At 38.2% G+C, this 15,191-nt stretch overlaps 12 non-coding genes across 12 annotated transcripts; all 12 read right to left on the reverse strand.

The window, feature by feature from the left end:
* Positions 1-127: 127 nt before the first annotated feature.
* Positions 128-343, reverse strand: LOC138595426 (small nucleolar RNA U3). Its single transcript, XR_011308476.1, has one exon. It is a non-coding gene; the product is annotated as a small nucleolar RNA U3 (small nucleolar RNA).
* A 753-nt stretch (positions 344-1,096) lies between these two features.
* LOC138595433 (small nucleolar RNA U3) lies at positions 1,097-1,312 on the reverse strand. Its single transcript, XR_011308482.1, has one exon. It is a non-coding gene; the product is annotated as a small nucleolar RNA U3 (small nucleolar RNA).
* Positions 1,313-2,023: 711 nt separating this feature from the next.
* Positions 2,024-2,239, reverse strand: LOC138595453 (small nucleolar RNA U3). The gene has a single exon (XR_011308500.1). It is a non-coding gene; the product is annotated as a small nucleolar RNA U3 (small nucleolar RNA).
* Positions 2,240-3,107: 868 nt separating this feature from the next.
* On the reverse strand, positions 3,108-3,323 carry LOC138595425 (small nucleolar RNA U3). The gene has a single exon (XR_011308475.1). It is a non-coding gene; the product is annotated as a small nucleolar RNA U3 (small nucleolar RNA).
* Positions 3,324-3,933: 610 nt separating this feature from the next.
* Positions 3,934-4,149, reverse strand: LOC138595448 (small nucleolar RNA U3). Its single transcript, XR_011308495.1, has one exon. It is a non-coding gene; the product is annotated as a small nucleolar RNA U3 (small nucleolar RNA).
* Positions 4,150-4,902: 753 nt separating this feature from the next.
* On the reverse strand, positions 4,903-5,118 carry LOC138595452 (small nucleolar RNA U3). Its single transcript, XR_011308499.1, has one exon. It is a non-coding gene; the product is annotated as a small nucleolar RNA U3 (small nucleolar RNA).
* A 724-nt stretch (positions 5,119-5,842) lies between these two features.
* LOC138595437 (small nucleolar RNA U3) lies at positions 5,843-6,058 on the reverse strand. Its single transcript, XR_011308486.1, has one exon. It is a non-coding gene; the product is annotated as a small nucleolar RNA U3 (small nucleolar RNA).
* A 596-nt stretch (positions 6,059-6,654) lies between these two features.
* LOC138595434 (small nucleolar RNA U3) lies at positions 6,655-6,870 on the reverse strand. The gene has a single exon (XR_011308483.1). It is a non-coding gene; the product is annotated as a small nucleolar RNA U3 (small nucleolar RNA).
* Positions 6,871-8,895: 2,025 nt separating this feature from the next.
* Positions 8,896-9,111, reverse strand: LOC138595438 (small nucleolar RNA U3). The gene has a single exon (XR_011308487.1). It is a non-coding gene; the product is annotated as a small nucleolar RNA U3 (small nucleolar RNA).
* An 852-nt stretch (positions 9,112-9,963) lies between these two features.
* On the reverse strand, positions 9,964-10,179 carry LOC138595436 (small nucleolar RNA U3). The gene has a single exon (XR_011308485.1). It is a non-coding gene; the product is annotated as a small nucleolar RNA U3 (small nucleolar RNA).
* Positions 10,180-10,819: 640 nt separating this feature from the next.
* On the reverse strand, positions 10,820-11,035 carry LOC138595430 (small nucleolar RNA U3). The gene has a single exon (XR_011308480.1). It is a non-coding gene; the product is annotated as a small nucleolar RNA U3 (small nucleolar RNA).
* Positions 11,036-12,881: 1,846 nt separating this feature from the next.
* On the reverse strand, positions 12,882-13,097 carry LOC138595429 (small nucleolar RNA U3). Its single transcript, XR_011308479.1, has one exon. It is a non-coding gene; the product is annotated as a small nucleolar RNA U3 (small nucleolar RNA).
* Positions 13,098-15,191: the final 2,094 nt, after the last annotated feature.

A 15,191-nucleotide genomic window follows, 5' to 3' on the forward strand; every position in this document is an offset into this window, starting at 1 on the left:
CGTCTAATATATAAGACAACATTTTTGATTGGAAAGTTGAATTGGCAAAGTATTTTTAGGTTGTAAGAATTAAAGTTCAAATGCATTTTAAGCGTTCTAAGTTGTTTCTTTTTAAACACGATTGGACACCACTCTGATCATATTCCCTTCCCCAAAGCTCCACAAGGAAGCAATGAACGGTCATCAATGACAGAGAACATGTGAACTGAATCATTATTCTCCACCTGCTTCACGCTCAGAAGGGAATATCACGACTCATCATCGTGGTTAGCGAGACCAAACACTTTAGAAACACATTTCTCAAGTTAGAAACTATAGAAATGATCCCTGAAAGTATAGTCTTAGTTTGGATGAGGGTGAAGACAGGATGTCATTCAGGGGACAATCATTCTCACTCAGGGTTCCTCCATGATGTCCCACAAGACCGAATCAATCAGTTAGTGAGCGGTAAACAAAGTATAACTGTAACTAAACCAAGATATCACCACATTAGCTGTTGATTTGATGTTAATCATAGAAAACCTACGCTTTCAAATTAGGTCACACAAAGCACATCATTGTTTCATATATTACTTGATTTTTAGGAGTCAAAACTCTGACATTCGACCTGACTGTTTGGACAATTAACACCACAAATAAAGCTCAGCGTGAGTTTAAGCAGGAGGATTGCTTCCTACTTTGTGTCTAGAAATGCTAAAGTTATTTTATACTGAACACAGTACAGATGTTATTAAGGACAGAATTTCAGGAAGCTCAATGATGGAATTCGCTGTCTTGTGTTCCCTGAGTTAAAATATGCATTTTTAATTTATAGTTTAATGTGTAATACGTCTGAGAATAGTGAAGCATGCCCATGATACATTTCCCAGTATCGTCTCAAACAAGAAATGACAGATCATCAACTAACAAAGTTGATGTCTTTGTGTTTTTCAGTCAACCAAGGTCTTATTTTATTTTAATGATACTAAACTTAATGTCAGAAGCCCCACTGTCAGTAATTGAAATGGCAATTTACATGATTAGTTATTGAGGTGTTAATTGGCACAGGTCAGTAACCATTGAACTTCTTTTTGGTTTAATATTCATAAGACTAGCCACCACTCTGAACATATTCCCTTCCTCAGAGCTCCACAAGGAAGCAATGAACGGTCATCAATGACAAAGAACATATGAACCAAATGATTATTCTCCACCCGCTTCACGCTCAGAAGGGAATATCACGACTCATCATCGTGGTTAGCGAGACCAAACACTTTAGAAACACATTTCTCAAGTTAGAAACTATAGAAATGATCCCTGAAAGTATAGTCTTAGTTTGGATGAGGGTGAAGACAGAACCTCTTCTGGTGGACAATCCTTCTCACTCAGGGTTCCTCCATGATGTCCCACAAGACTGAATCAATCAGTTAGTGAGCGGTAGCAAAGTATAACAGTATAGTAGATATAGAGACAGATTTTGTCAAGCGCTACATTCTGCAGTTCTCCTAACCAATGACATGGTCATTTGATACATACAGCCCTCCTCCAAAAGGCTATAGGCGCATGCTAACATCAATCAGTCTGGTTTTCTAAAAGGAAGAAGGAAGGGATTGGGGAAGCTGCGAGCAGAGCAGAGTGAACGGCAGGAACCAATCAATGCATGGATTGAAAGGATCATTCCATTCACTAAAAAGATGACTTCTTATTCAACGAATGGTTCATGACCAAAACATCCACTGTTCGTACGCGTAAACGTATACATTTGACAACACAATATAGGAAATATTTTTCCAACCACAGCAATTTCTGAAATGTCAGGCCTTCCACACTATTTTTCATTTTTTAACTGTGTCCAAAAATGTTGTCAATTGCTTTATAATGAACAGAGGACACATTTTTATTCATTGATATTTCTGAAAACACAATGATCAAACTCCCTTTCTTGTTAACAAAATATGTTTCTAGTTAAGCAGACTCATACATTTCAACTTTGATTTGCTGGACCTATAAAGTACACATTATTTAACTTTACACACTACTGGCAACCACTCTGATCATATTCCCTCCCTCAGAGCTCCACAAGGAAGCAATGAACGGTCATCAATGACAGAGAACATATGAACTGAATCATTATTCTCCACCCGCTTCACGCTCAGAAGGGAATATCACGACTCATCATCGTGGTTTGCGAGACCAAACACTTTAGAAACACATTTCTCAAGTTAGAAACTATAGAAATGATCCCTGAAAGTATAGTCTTAGTTTGGATGAGGGTGAAGACAGCATGCTATCAGTGAGAGAATGACTCTGACATCAAGCTCCTCCAATTATGTGTGCTGATGTAAATCACCCAGTACTGAACAGTCAATCAGTGTGTGCCTGTGAAAGCTCAGCTGTGATACAGAGAGCACATGGTCAGGGAAAACGCTACAGGGGAAAAAATGTAAAAAAAAAAAAATATGTATAAGAAAGCAAGAGAAGAGAAAATAGAGATAGAAGTAACAGAAATGGAAAAAATAAGTTATTAAGTTACACTGGCTTGATGTAGTTTAAATACTGGTAAGACAAAAGACTGGATTCTCCCAATGACTGGAAGACGTTAAGCAGTTTGCTTCATTCTTGTGACCTGGTGCCCATTTGTTGTGTTTTTTCAATCATTAGACGAATTGTTGTTCTACAGATACTCATTTGTCCTCATAGCTTTTCTCAGCCTAGGTATTTCTACAATAAAAGTAATGTTTGGATGCCAGGAGAATATAAAACCTGGTTCTTGTAAAGTCTGAAACACACATTTGACAACTCAAATAGGAAATATAATTCCACCCACAGCAATTTTTAAATGGCAGGCCTTCTACACGTTTTTATTTTTTAACTGTGTCTAAAATTTTGTCAATTGCTTTATACTGAATACAGTACAAATCTTCATTCATTGGTATTTCTGAAAACACAATGATCAACCTCCCATTCTTGTTAACAATATCTGGATTTTTCTTTTTAAATTACATAAATAATTTAGTAGACTCATACATTTTACCTAGATTGGGAAGAAACATTTTGACCAATCCTTCCTGGACATACCTACTACTACAAAAGAGGTACAGATTATTTAACTTCACACACTACTGGCAACCACTCTGATCATATTCCCTCCCTCAGAGCTCCACAAGGAAGCAATGAACGGTCATCAATGACAGAGAACATATGAACTGAATCATTATTCTCCACCCGCTTCACGCTCAGAAGGGAATATCACGACTCATCATCGTGGTTAGCGAGACCAAACACTTTAGAAACACATTTCTCAAGTTAGAAACTATAGAAATGATCCCTGAAAGTATAGTCTTAGTTTGGATGAGGGTGAAGACAGAACCTCTTTTGGTGGACAATCATTCTCACTCAGGGTTCCCTCGTGCTGCTGCACATGATCGAAACAATCAGTTCATGAGCAGCAAACAAAGTATAACTGTAACTAAACCAAGATATCACCACATTAGCTCTTAGTGCTAGTACAGCTGTTAGTGTGATGTCAATCATACTAAAAAGTAATCTCATACTGAATATAGTACCTTTTTAAAAAATATCTTATTTTTGAAAACACAATGATCAAGTTCCCTTTCTTATACATGTGTATTAAATGCAAATGCATATCTTTCAGTTTAAATGTTTTGTTTAATGTTTAATGTGTCTGAAAATTGTCAAGCAAGCCCATCATACATTGACTTGCCGCACACAATAAGAAATGACTATGAATGAATATTAACCATCAAAGTGCAAAAATAAATAAACTACTTAATTTAATACAATTAAAAAGTGCCTTAGTATATAGCCTACCAGCCGTCTATTATATAAAACAACATTCTTGATTGAAAAGTTGACGGCAAAATATTTTCAGGTTGTCAGAATTCAACTTTAAATGTATTTTAAGTGTTCGTTTCTTTTTTAACACGATTGGACACCACTCTGATCATATTCCCTTCCCCAAAGCTCCACAAGGAAGCAATGAACGGTCATCAATGACAGAGAACATGTGAACTGAATCATTATTCTCCACCTGCTTCACGCTCAGAAGGGAATATCACGACTCATCATCGTGGTTAGCGAGACCAAAGACTTTAGAAACACATTTCTCAAGTTAGAAACTATAGAAATGATCCCTGAAAGTATAGTCTTAGTTTGGATGAGGGTGAAGACAGGATGTCATTCAGGGGACAATCATTCTCACTCAGGGTTCCTCCATGATGTCCCACAAGACGGAATCAATCAGTTAGTGAGCGGTAAACAAAGTATAACTGTAACTAAACCAAGGTATCACCACATTAGCTGTTGATTTGATGTTAATCATAGAAAACCTACGCTTTCAAATTAGGTCACACACAGCACATCATTGTTTCATATATTACTTGATTTTTAGGAGTCAAAACTCTGACATTCGACCTGACTGTTTGGACAATTAACACCACAAATAAAGCTCAGCGTGAGTTTAAGCAGGAGGATTGCTTCCTACTTTGTGTCTAGAAATGCTAAAGTTATTTAATACTGAACACAGTACAGATGTTATTAAGGACAGAATTTCAGGAAGGTCAATGATGGAATTCGCTGTCTTGTGTTCCCTGAGTTGAAATATGCATTTTTAACTTATAGTTTAATGTGTAATACGTCTGAGAATAGTGAAGCATGCCCATGATACATTTCCCAGTATCGTCTCAAACAAGAAATGACAGATTATCAACTAACAAAGTTGATGTCTTTGTGTTTTTCAGTCAACCAAGGTCTTATTTTATTTTAATGATACTAAACTTAATGTCAGAAGCCCCACTGTCAGTAACTGAAATGGCAATTTACATGATTAGTTATTGAGATGTTAATTGGCACAGGTCAGTAACCATTGAACTTCTTTTTGGTTTAATATTCATAAGATTAGCCACCACTCTGAACATATTCCCTTCCTCAGAGCTCCATGAAGAAGCAATGAACGGTCATCAATGACAGAGAACATATGAACTAAATCATTATTCTCCACCCGCTTCACGCTCAGAAGGGAATATCACGACTCATCATCGTGGTTAGCGAGACCAAACACTTTAGAAACACATTTCTCAAGTTAGAAACTATAGAAATGATCCCTGAAAGTATAGTCTTAGTTTGGATGAGGGTGAAGACAGAACCTCTTCTGGTGGACAATCCTTCTCACTCAGGGTTCCTCCATGATGTCCCACAAGACTGAATCAATCAGTTAGTGAGCGGTAGCAAAGTATAACAGTATAGTAGATATAGAGACAGATTTTGTCAAGTGCTACATTCTGCAGCTCTCCTAACCAATGACATGGACATTTGATACATACAGCCCTCCTCCAAAAGGCTATAGGCGCATGCTAACATCAATCAGTCTGGTTTTCTAAAAGGAAGAAGGAAGGGATTGGGGAAGCTGCGAGCAGAGCAGAGTGAACGGCAGGAACCAATCAATGCATGGATTGAAAGGATCATTCCATTCACTAAAAAGATGACTTCTTTTTCAACGAATGGTTCATGACCAAAACATCCACTGTTCGTACACGTACACGTTTACATTTGACAACACAATATAGGAAATATTTTTCCAAACACAGCAACTCTTAAATGTCAGGCCTTCCACACTATTTTTCATTTTTTAACTGTGTCCAAAAATGTTCTCAATAGCTTCATAATGAACAGAGGACACATTTTTATTCATTGATATTTCTGAAAACACAATGATCAAACTCCCTTTCTTGTTAACAAAATATGTTTCTGGTTTAGCAGACTCATACATTCCAACTTTGCTTTGCTGGACCTATAAAGTGCTGCAGAAGGGGCACAGTTTATTTAACTTTACACACTACTGGCAACCACTCTGATCATATTCCCTTCCTCAGAGCTCCATGAAGAAGCAATGAACGGTCAACAATGACAGAGAACATGTGAACTGAATCATTATTCTCCACCCGCTTCACGCTCAGAAGGGAATATCACGACTCATCATCGTGGTTAGCGAGACCAAACACTTTAGAAACACATTTCTCAAGTTAGAAACTATAGAAATGATCCCTGAAAGTATAGTCTTAGTTTGGATGAGGGTGAAAACAGGATGTCATTCAGGGGACAATCATTCTCACTCAGGGTTCAATCAATCAGTTAGTGAGCGCTAAACAAAATATAACAGTAACTAAACCAAGATATCACCACATTAGCTTTTAGTGCTAGTACAGCTGTTAGTGTGATGTCAATCATACTAAAAAGTAATCTCATACTGAATATAGTACCTTTTTAAAGAAATATCTTATTTTTGAAAACACAATGATCAAGTTCCCTTTCTTATACATGTGTATTAAATGCAAATGCATATCTTTCAGTTTAAATGTTTTGTTTAATGTTTAATGTGTCTGAAAATTGTCAAGCAAGCCCATCATACATTGACTTGCCACACACAATAAGAAATGACTATGAATGAATATTAACCATCAAAGTGATAAAATAAATAAACTACTTAATTTAATACAATTAAAAAGTACCTTAGTATATGGCCTACCAGCCGTCTAATATATAAAACAACATTCTTGATTGGAAAGTTGAATTGGCAAAGTGTTTTTAGGTTGTAAGAATTAAAGTTTAAATGCATTTTAAGTCTTCTTAGTTGTTTCTTTATCAACAGGATTGGACACCACTCAGATCATATTCCCTTCCCCAAAGCTCCACAAGGAAGCAATGAATGGTCATCAATGACAGAGAACATGTGAACTGAATCATTAACCTCTGTCCGCTTCACGCTCAGAAGGGAATATCACGACTCATCATCGTGGTTAGCGAGACCAAACACTTTAGAAACACATTTCTCAAGTTAGAAACTATAGAAATGATCCCTGAAAGTATAGTCTTAGTTTGGATGAGGGTGAAGACAGGATGTCATTCAGGGGACAATCATTCTCACTCAGGGTTCCTCCATGATGTCCCACAAGACGGAATCAATCAGTTAGTGAGCGGTAAACAAAGTATAACTGTAACTAAACCAAGGTATCACCACATTAGCTGTTGATTTGATGTTAATCATAGAAAACCTACGCTTTCAAATTAGGTCACACACAGCACATCATTGTTTCATATATTACTTGATTTTTAGGAGTCAAAACTCTGACATTCGACCTGACTGTTTGGACAATTAACACCACAAATAAAGCTCAGCGTGAGTTTAAGCAGGAGGATTGCTTCCTACTTTGTGTCTAGAAATGCTCAAGTTATTTTATACTGAACACAGTACAGATGTTATTAAGGACAGAATTTCAGGAGGCTCAATGATGGAATTCGCTGTCTTGTGTTCCCTGAGTTGAAATATGCATTTTTAATTCATACACTGCTCAAAAAAATAAAGGGAACATATAAACATTACAATGTAACTCCAAGTCAATCACACTGCTGGGATATCAACCTGTCCAGTTAGGAAGCAACACTGATTGTGAATTAATTTCACCTGCTGTTGTGCAAATGGAACATACAACAGGTGGACACGAGAGGCAATTAGCAAGACAACCTCTCTAAAGGAATGGTTCTGCAGGTGGTAGTCACAGACCATTTCCCTGTCCTCATCCTTTCTGGCTGATTGTTGGTCACTTTTGTATTTTAACAAGTGCCCTCACCACAAGAGGTAGCATGAGGCGGTGTCTGCAACCCACAGAAGTTGCTCAGGTAGTGCAACTCATCCAGGATGGCACATCAATGCGTGCTGTGGCAGTAAGGTTTGCTGTGTCTCCCAGCACAGTGTCAAGAGCATGGAGGAGATACCAGGAGACGTGGAAGGGGCCTTAGGAGGACAACAACCCAGCAGCAGGACAGCTATCTGCTCCTTTGTGCAAGGAGGAACAGGAGGAGCACTGCCAGAGCCCTACAAAATGACCTCCAGCAGGCCACTAATGTGCATGTTTCTGCTCAAACTGTCAGAAACAGACTCCATGAGGGTGGTATGATGGCCCGACGTCCACAATTGGGGCCTGTGCTCACAGCCCAGCATGATGCAGCCCGATTGCCATTTGCCAGAGAACACCAGGATCGGCAGATTCGCCATTGGCACCCTGTGCTCTTCACAGATGAGAGCAGGTTCGCACTGAGCACATGTGACAGACTTGACAGTCTTGAGACACCATGGAGATGTTCTGCTGCCTGCAACATCCTTCAGCATGACCAATTTGGCGGTGGGCCAGTGATGGTCTGGGGAGGCATATCCATGTGCTAGCCAGAGGATGGATGCCTGACTGCCATTAGGTACCAGGATGAGATCCTCAGACCCATTGTCAGACCATATGCTGGTGCAGAGGGCCCTGGGTTCCATCTGATGCATGACAATGCTCGGCCTCATGTGGCTGGGGTGTGTCAGCAGTTCCTGCATGAGGAGGGCATTGATGCTATGGACTGGCCTGCCCGTTCCCCAGACCTGAATCCAATCGAGCACCTCTGGGACATCATGTCTCGTTCCATCTACCGACGCCACGTCGCACCACAGACTGTCCAGAAGTTGACTGATGCCCTGATCCAGGTCTGGGAGGAGATCCACCAGGAGAACATCTGTCGTCTCAACAGGAGCATGCCCAGACGTTGTCGGAAGTGCATACAGGCACGTGGAGGCCACACACACTACTGAGCCTCATTTTGAATTGTCTTGAGGAATTTCCACAGAAGTTGGATCAGCCTGTGATCTGATTTTTCCACTTTTATTTTGAGTATGATTCTTAATCCAGACGTCCATGGGTTAATACTTTTGATTTCCATTGATCATTCTTATGTTGTTTTGTTCTCAATGCATTCCACTATGCAATGAATAAAGATTTTCAACTGGAATATTTCATTCATTGAGATCTAGGATGTGTTGTGTAAGTGTTGCCTTAATTTTTTTCCTTTTTAACAGGATTGGACACCACTCTGATCATATTCCCTTCCTCAGAGCTCCACAAGGAAGCAATGAACGGTCATCAATGACAGAGAACATGTGAAGTCAATCATTATTCTCCACCCGCTTTACGCTCAGAAGGGAACATCACGACTCATCATCGTGGTTAGCGAGACCAAACACTTTAGAAACACATTTCTCAAGGTAGAAACTATAGAAATGATCCCTGAAAGTATAGTCTTAGTTTGGATGAGGGTGAAGACAGGATGCTATCAGTGAGAGAATGACTCTGACTCACGGTTCCCCTCTGACATCAAGCTCCTCCAATCATGTGTGCTGATGTAAATCATCCAGTACTGAACAGCTAATCACCGTGTGCCTGTGAAAGCTCAGCTGTGATACAGAGAGCACATGGTCAGGGAAAAACGCTACAGGGAAAAAAAAAAAAACATCTATAAGAAAGCAAGAGAAGAGAAAATAGAGATAGAAGTAACAGAAATGGAAAAAATAAGTTATTAAGTTACACTGGCTTGATGTAGTTTAAATACTGGTAAGACAAAAGACTGGATTCTCCCAATGACTGGAAGACGTTAAGCAGTTTGCTTTATTTTTGTGACCTGGTGCCCATTTGTTGTGTTTTTTCAATCATTAGACGAGATGTTGTTGTTCAGATACTCATTTGTCCTCATAGCTTTTCTCAGCCTAGGTATTTCTACAATAAAAGTAATGTTTGGATGCCAGGAGAATATAAAACCTGGTTCTTGTAAAGTCTGAAACACACATTTGACAACACAATATAGAAAATATTATTCCACCCAGCAATTTTTAAATGTCACACGTTTTTATTTTTTAACTGACTAAAATTTTGTCAATTGCTTTATACTGAATACAGTACAAATCTTCATGCATTGGTTTTTCTGAAACCTCCCATTCTTGTTAACCAAATCTGGATTTTTCTTTTTAAATTACATAAATAGTTAAGTAGACTCATACATTTCACCCAGAGTTGCAACAAACGTTTTGACTAAACCTTTCTGGACATACGTACCACTACAAATGTGGTATAGATTATTTAACTTTACACAGTATTGAGGACCACTCTGCTCATATTCCCTCCCTCAGAGCTCCACAAGGAAGCAATGAACGGTCATCAATGACAGAGAACACATGAATTGAATCATCATCCTCTGTCCGCTTCACGCTCAGAAGGGAATATCACGACTCATCATCGTGGTTAGCGAGACCAAACACTTTAGAAACACATTTCTCAAGTTAGATACTATAGAAATGATCCCTGAAAGTATAGTCTTAGTTTGGATGAGGGTGAAGACAGCATGTTATCAGTGAGAGAATGACTCTGACTCACGGTTCCCCTCTGACATCAAGCTCCTCCAATCATATGTGTTGATGTAAATCACCCAGTACCGAACAGCCAATCAGTGGGTGCCTGTGAAAGCTCAGCTGTGACACAGAGAGCACATGGTCAGGAGAATTTGCTGTACAAAGTAAAAGTCTTAAAGGGGCCATATCTTTTGAATGGATATTCTCATATTTTGCATGGGTTTCACATTTTTGGGTGTTTACTGTTGACAGTGAAAAAGTGAAAACTGCATAATTGCATATAATGCCACTGACAGCATTTTTTTTTTTTTTTACATGTCAGGCCTTCTACACGTTTTTTTTATTTTTTTAACTGTTGAAAACTTATTCAATTGCTTTATACTGAATACAGTACACAACTTTATTCATTGGTATTTCTGAAAACACAATGATCAAATACCCCTTCTTGTAAACAAAATCTGGATTTTTCTTTTTTAATTACATAAATACTTAAGCAAGTTTGTCATACATTTTACCCAGACTTGCTAGAATCACTGTAAGTTAAACTTCCTAGACATGCATACTACTGCAAGAAAGGGTATGATTATGTAACTTTACACAATATTGGAAGCCACTCTGCTCATATTCCCTTCCTCAGAGCTCCACAAGGAAGCAATGAACGGTCATCAATGACAGAGAACATATGAACTGAATCATTATTCTCCACCCGCTTCACGCTCAGAAGGGAATATCACGACTCATCATCGTGGTTAGCGAGACCAAACACTTTAGAAACACATTTCTCAAGTTAGATACTATAGAAATGATCCCTGAAAGTATAGTCTTAGTTTGGATGAGGGTGAAGACAGCATGTTATCAGTGAGAGAATGACTCTGACTCACGGTTCCCCTCTGACATCAAGCTCCTCCAATCATATGTGTTGATGTAAATCACCCAGTACCGAACAGCCAATCAGTGGGTGCCTGTGAAAGCTCAGCTGTGACACAGAGAGCACATGGTCAGGAGAATTTGCTGTACAAAGTAAAAGTCTTAAAGGGGCCATATCTTTTGAATGGATATTCTCATATTTTGCATGGGTTTCACATTTTTGGGTGTTTACTGTTGACAGTGAAAAAGTGAAAACTGCATAATTGCATATAATGCCACTGACAGCATTTTTTTTTTTTTTTACATGTCAGGCCTTCTACACGTTTTTTTTATTTTTTTAACTGTTGAAAACTTATTCAATTGCTTTATACTGAATACAGTACACAACTTCATTCATTGGTATTTCTGAAAACACAATGATCAAATACCCCTTCTTGTAAACAAAATCTGGATTTTTCTTTTTTAATTACATAAATACTTAAGCAAGTTTGTCATACATTTTACCCAGACTTGCTAGAATCACTGTAAGTTAAACTTCCTAGACATGCGTACTACTGCAAAAAAGGGTATGATTATATAACTTTACACAGTATTGGAAATAGAGATGTTTCGGTCCTGAACGATTCGTTCAAAAAGAACGAATCTTTTCAGTGAACGGAATGATCCGTTCACTTTCAAGCATCAAAGTCGTTCCTTTCGTTCATTTGGCTCCCCACTTCTTCTTTTAGGAAACCAGACTGATTGATGTTAGCACGAGCCAATTGCGTTTCAGAGGAGGGCTGTTTGTATCACATCTAATGTATCAAATCACCATCATTGGTTAGGAGAACGACTGAACGTATCATCGTTCATGAACGAGTGACAGTGACTGAACGTATCGCTTGACCGAATGTCTCTCTCTCTCTCTCTCTCTCTCTCTCTCTCTCTCTCTCTCGTTCACTGAACGAAGCGACCTGATTAGGTGCATCTGTACATACAAGTCAATTCACAGACTCAGACTCTGATTAAATATATTACATCATCAGGCCCTGTGAATATATAAGGAGCCTCATTCACCTCCGTTAAACTTTAAAAACAACATATCATAAAAACGGTGATGCAGACTCGCAGCGCTGAGAGGGAGAGAGCATCTGCACAGAGGGAGGGGGGGAGCGGGTCATCGCGGACTGAAGTGATGACGAGATATAAAAGTTTGATCATAAAGCCTGATCATCTACAGCTCTGTGTAAAATATATGTAGTACACAGCGGACTGCAGTCTCTGTTGACAGACAGATCTGAACACAGGTCCACGTTATTAAACGTCTGTGTTCTCCCCGCGCTGCGTTATAAACTATGATGAACTGATTGCACAATGAAGTTGTAGTCTTCGTATTTTATTTTATGTATTGTGTTTTGTACAGATATGGACGTATGTGTCTGAAATAAAGAAATAAAGTAAAGTACAATACTAGAAACGATATTACAACAGCTCAAAAATAAACTGACACAACAGCAAGATGAGATAACACATGAATGTTTATTTTTATATAAATATAATATTTTCTTTTTAATATAGTTGGGCCAAGTAACTGTTATTTTGTGATGATTGAACAAGAAGACCAGTAATGCAATGGGAGCCGTATTGTTCGTGAACGAGTGAGAGTGAGTTACGGGTAAACCGGAAATGTCACTGAACGACCTGGTGAACGAATGTAATGAACGAATCGTTCAGCTGAACGAGATCCGAAGATCCGGGTCACTGAAGTGAACGAGAGTTGACATCTCTAGTGATTATATAACATTATATTTACACAATAATGGCAACCACTCTGCTCATATTCCCTTCCTCAGAGCTCCACGAGGAAGCAATGAACGGTCATCAATGATAGAGAACATATGAACTGAATCATTATTCTCCACCCGCTTCACGCTCAGAAGGGAATATCACGACTCATCATCGTGGTTAGCGAGACCAAACACTTTAGAAACACATTTCTCAAGTTAGTTACTATAGAAATGATCCCTGAAAGTATAGTCTTAGTTTGGATGAGGGTGAAGACAGGATGTCTTTCCCGTAACAATCATTTTCACTCAGGGTTCCTCCGTAATGTATCACATAAGCGAAACGATCAGTGAATGAGCAATAAACAAAGCATACCCGTAACTATACCAAGATATTACCAAATTAGCCTTTAGTGCTATTACAGCCGTTAGTGTGATGTTGATCAGAGAAAACCCACAATGCTTTGCGATTTGAGTCAACAATGGCGGAGCATTTTTTTGATATTCTCGTACATTTTTACAAGTGAGGACTTTGACACTTGGTCGGACTGTTTGGACAATTAACAGCAATAGGAATTGGACGACGTTTCGTGTATAAAAGGTAATAACATTACAGTTTTTGTGAAATTCAACTTCGACGGTGCGTCGTTTGTAATGCTCCTGACAGAAACCGAGCAGCGAAGTACCGTTCCGTTGACACTTCAACCGTTAGTTCTGCCTCCTTCTGGGGTCTCTAACTGCGTAATTTTAAATAAATATAACGTTCACAACAGAGGTAGCCGAAGTTAACTACCAACTAATGTACATTTATGTTGAAAATTAACGTTTACATAACTGCCCAGTCTTCAGTTCTGCGGTTTCGCAAGCGAGTGGTTCGGTCATACACGAAGGCGGTATATCTAACTAACTTAGCTTCAACATGTTCATGGACAAGCTCAAATTTGAAATATTTATTCTATAATATAAAATTCACTATTGTCAAACACGAATTTAGTTAGATTGGTGCCTTTGTAACGTATTGACAACTCATAAATACACATTATTGAACTTTCCCGAAAAGTTAGATAAAGTTACCACAGGTATGATAAATTCAAAATGAGGCCAGGTGAGATTATGTTTAGTCCAAAAACCCACTGTAATATGTACAATGGTAGAAACGGTAGACGAGATAACTGGTGACAGTTACGTATCCCTTCACTGTCCGGCAGCTAGCTAATACATAAAACGTTAGCGTGGTAACGTTATCATTTTCGCCCACAAACGCCTTGGGTGTTAAGGTAATTAATATGTATTTTAAGGGTAACAGCATTAACAAATAAGAACTTACCAATGCAACTGCCACAAGCTGAGAGTTTCAAGCCAAAATTGATGTGACTTGCTCGTCTCCATCGATTCTAAAGTGGTTGTGTAAAGGACTTTCGTTGCGCATGCGCAATAAATAACAACTATTTCGCATGTCTTCCTAAAATAGTTTATTCATGCTTAAAATTCGTTTACTATATCCACTGATGTGCCAAATACATGGAATAATTGGATCATGTTATAGTATTTTACAACATCATAAATAACTTGGCAAAACCAACAATACATTATACATCTTTACTTCTTACTTCATGATATTCAAAATATTCCTCATATTTCACACAGACTTTCAAAATTATATTCAATAATTAATAATGTATTACAACAGTTAAGACAAATAACAGAAAGTACATATGTTAACGTTGCACATATGTTTAAGGTCTGTAGCTGTTAAAAGCTACACAGTGCTGGAAGTCCTAGAAGTCAGGTTTTCTTTGTGACATTTTTCAGATGAGAAAGGGAATGAATAGAAGGCACCTCTGTGGATATATGTCATATATACTGTATATATTATGCAAGTAATGCTCTAAAAAACAACAATAGGTTAGCGTATTAAAGGAATGTCATGTCAAATGTTAAAATTATAAACACATATTTGTCTTTCATGCTGTCATATCCAGGTCAAACACATTGTCAGTGCAATGTTAATTAGGATAATATAATGTACTGTAGCAGCAGTTTTCATACAATCTACGCTCTACATCTAAGCTGGCTAGACTAGATCAGACAAAACCAACTGAAAAACGACTAATTGGAATTAAGTGAAGAAAAAGACAGCAAATTAACAAAACCACAACACATTTTTTTGTAATGTTTTGTTGTCTGTTAATGTCATAATTTATGTCGATGTTTAATTTTATTTGGATAACATTATCAAACAGATTTTGTTATGTAACTGTGATTTAATTACAGGTGTGCTCTTGAAGTTACAACAGTTTCATAGTGTAGCAGTTCAAACAATTATTTACTTTGCATTTTTACGCTGGTCG

Source organism: Semicossyphus pulcher, unplaced genomic scaffold (assembly GCF_022749685.1).
Source record: "Semicossyphus pulcher isolate SPU_LCO1_2020_fin unplaced genomic scaffold, fSemPul1.0.p SCAF_17, whole genome shotgun sequence".
Lineage (NCBI taxonomy): Eukaryota > Metazoa > Chordata > Actinopteri > Labriformes > Labridae > Semicossyphus > Semicossyphus pulcher.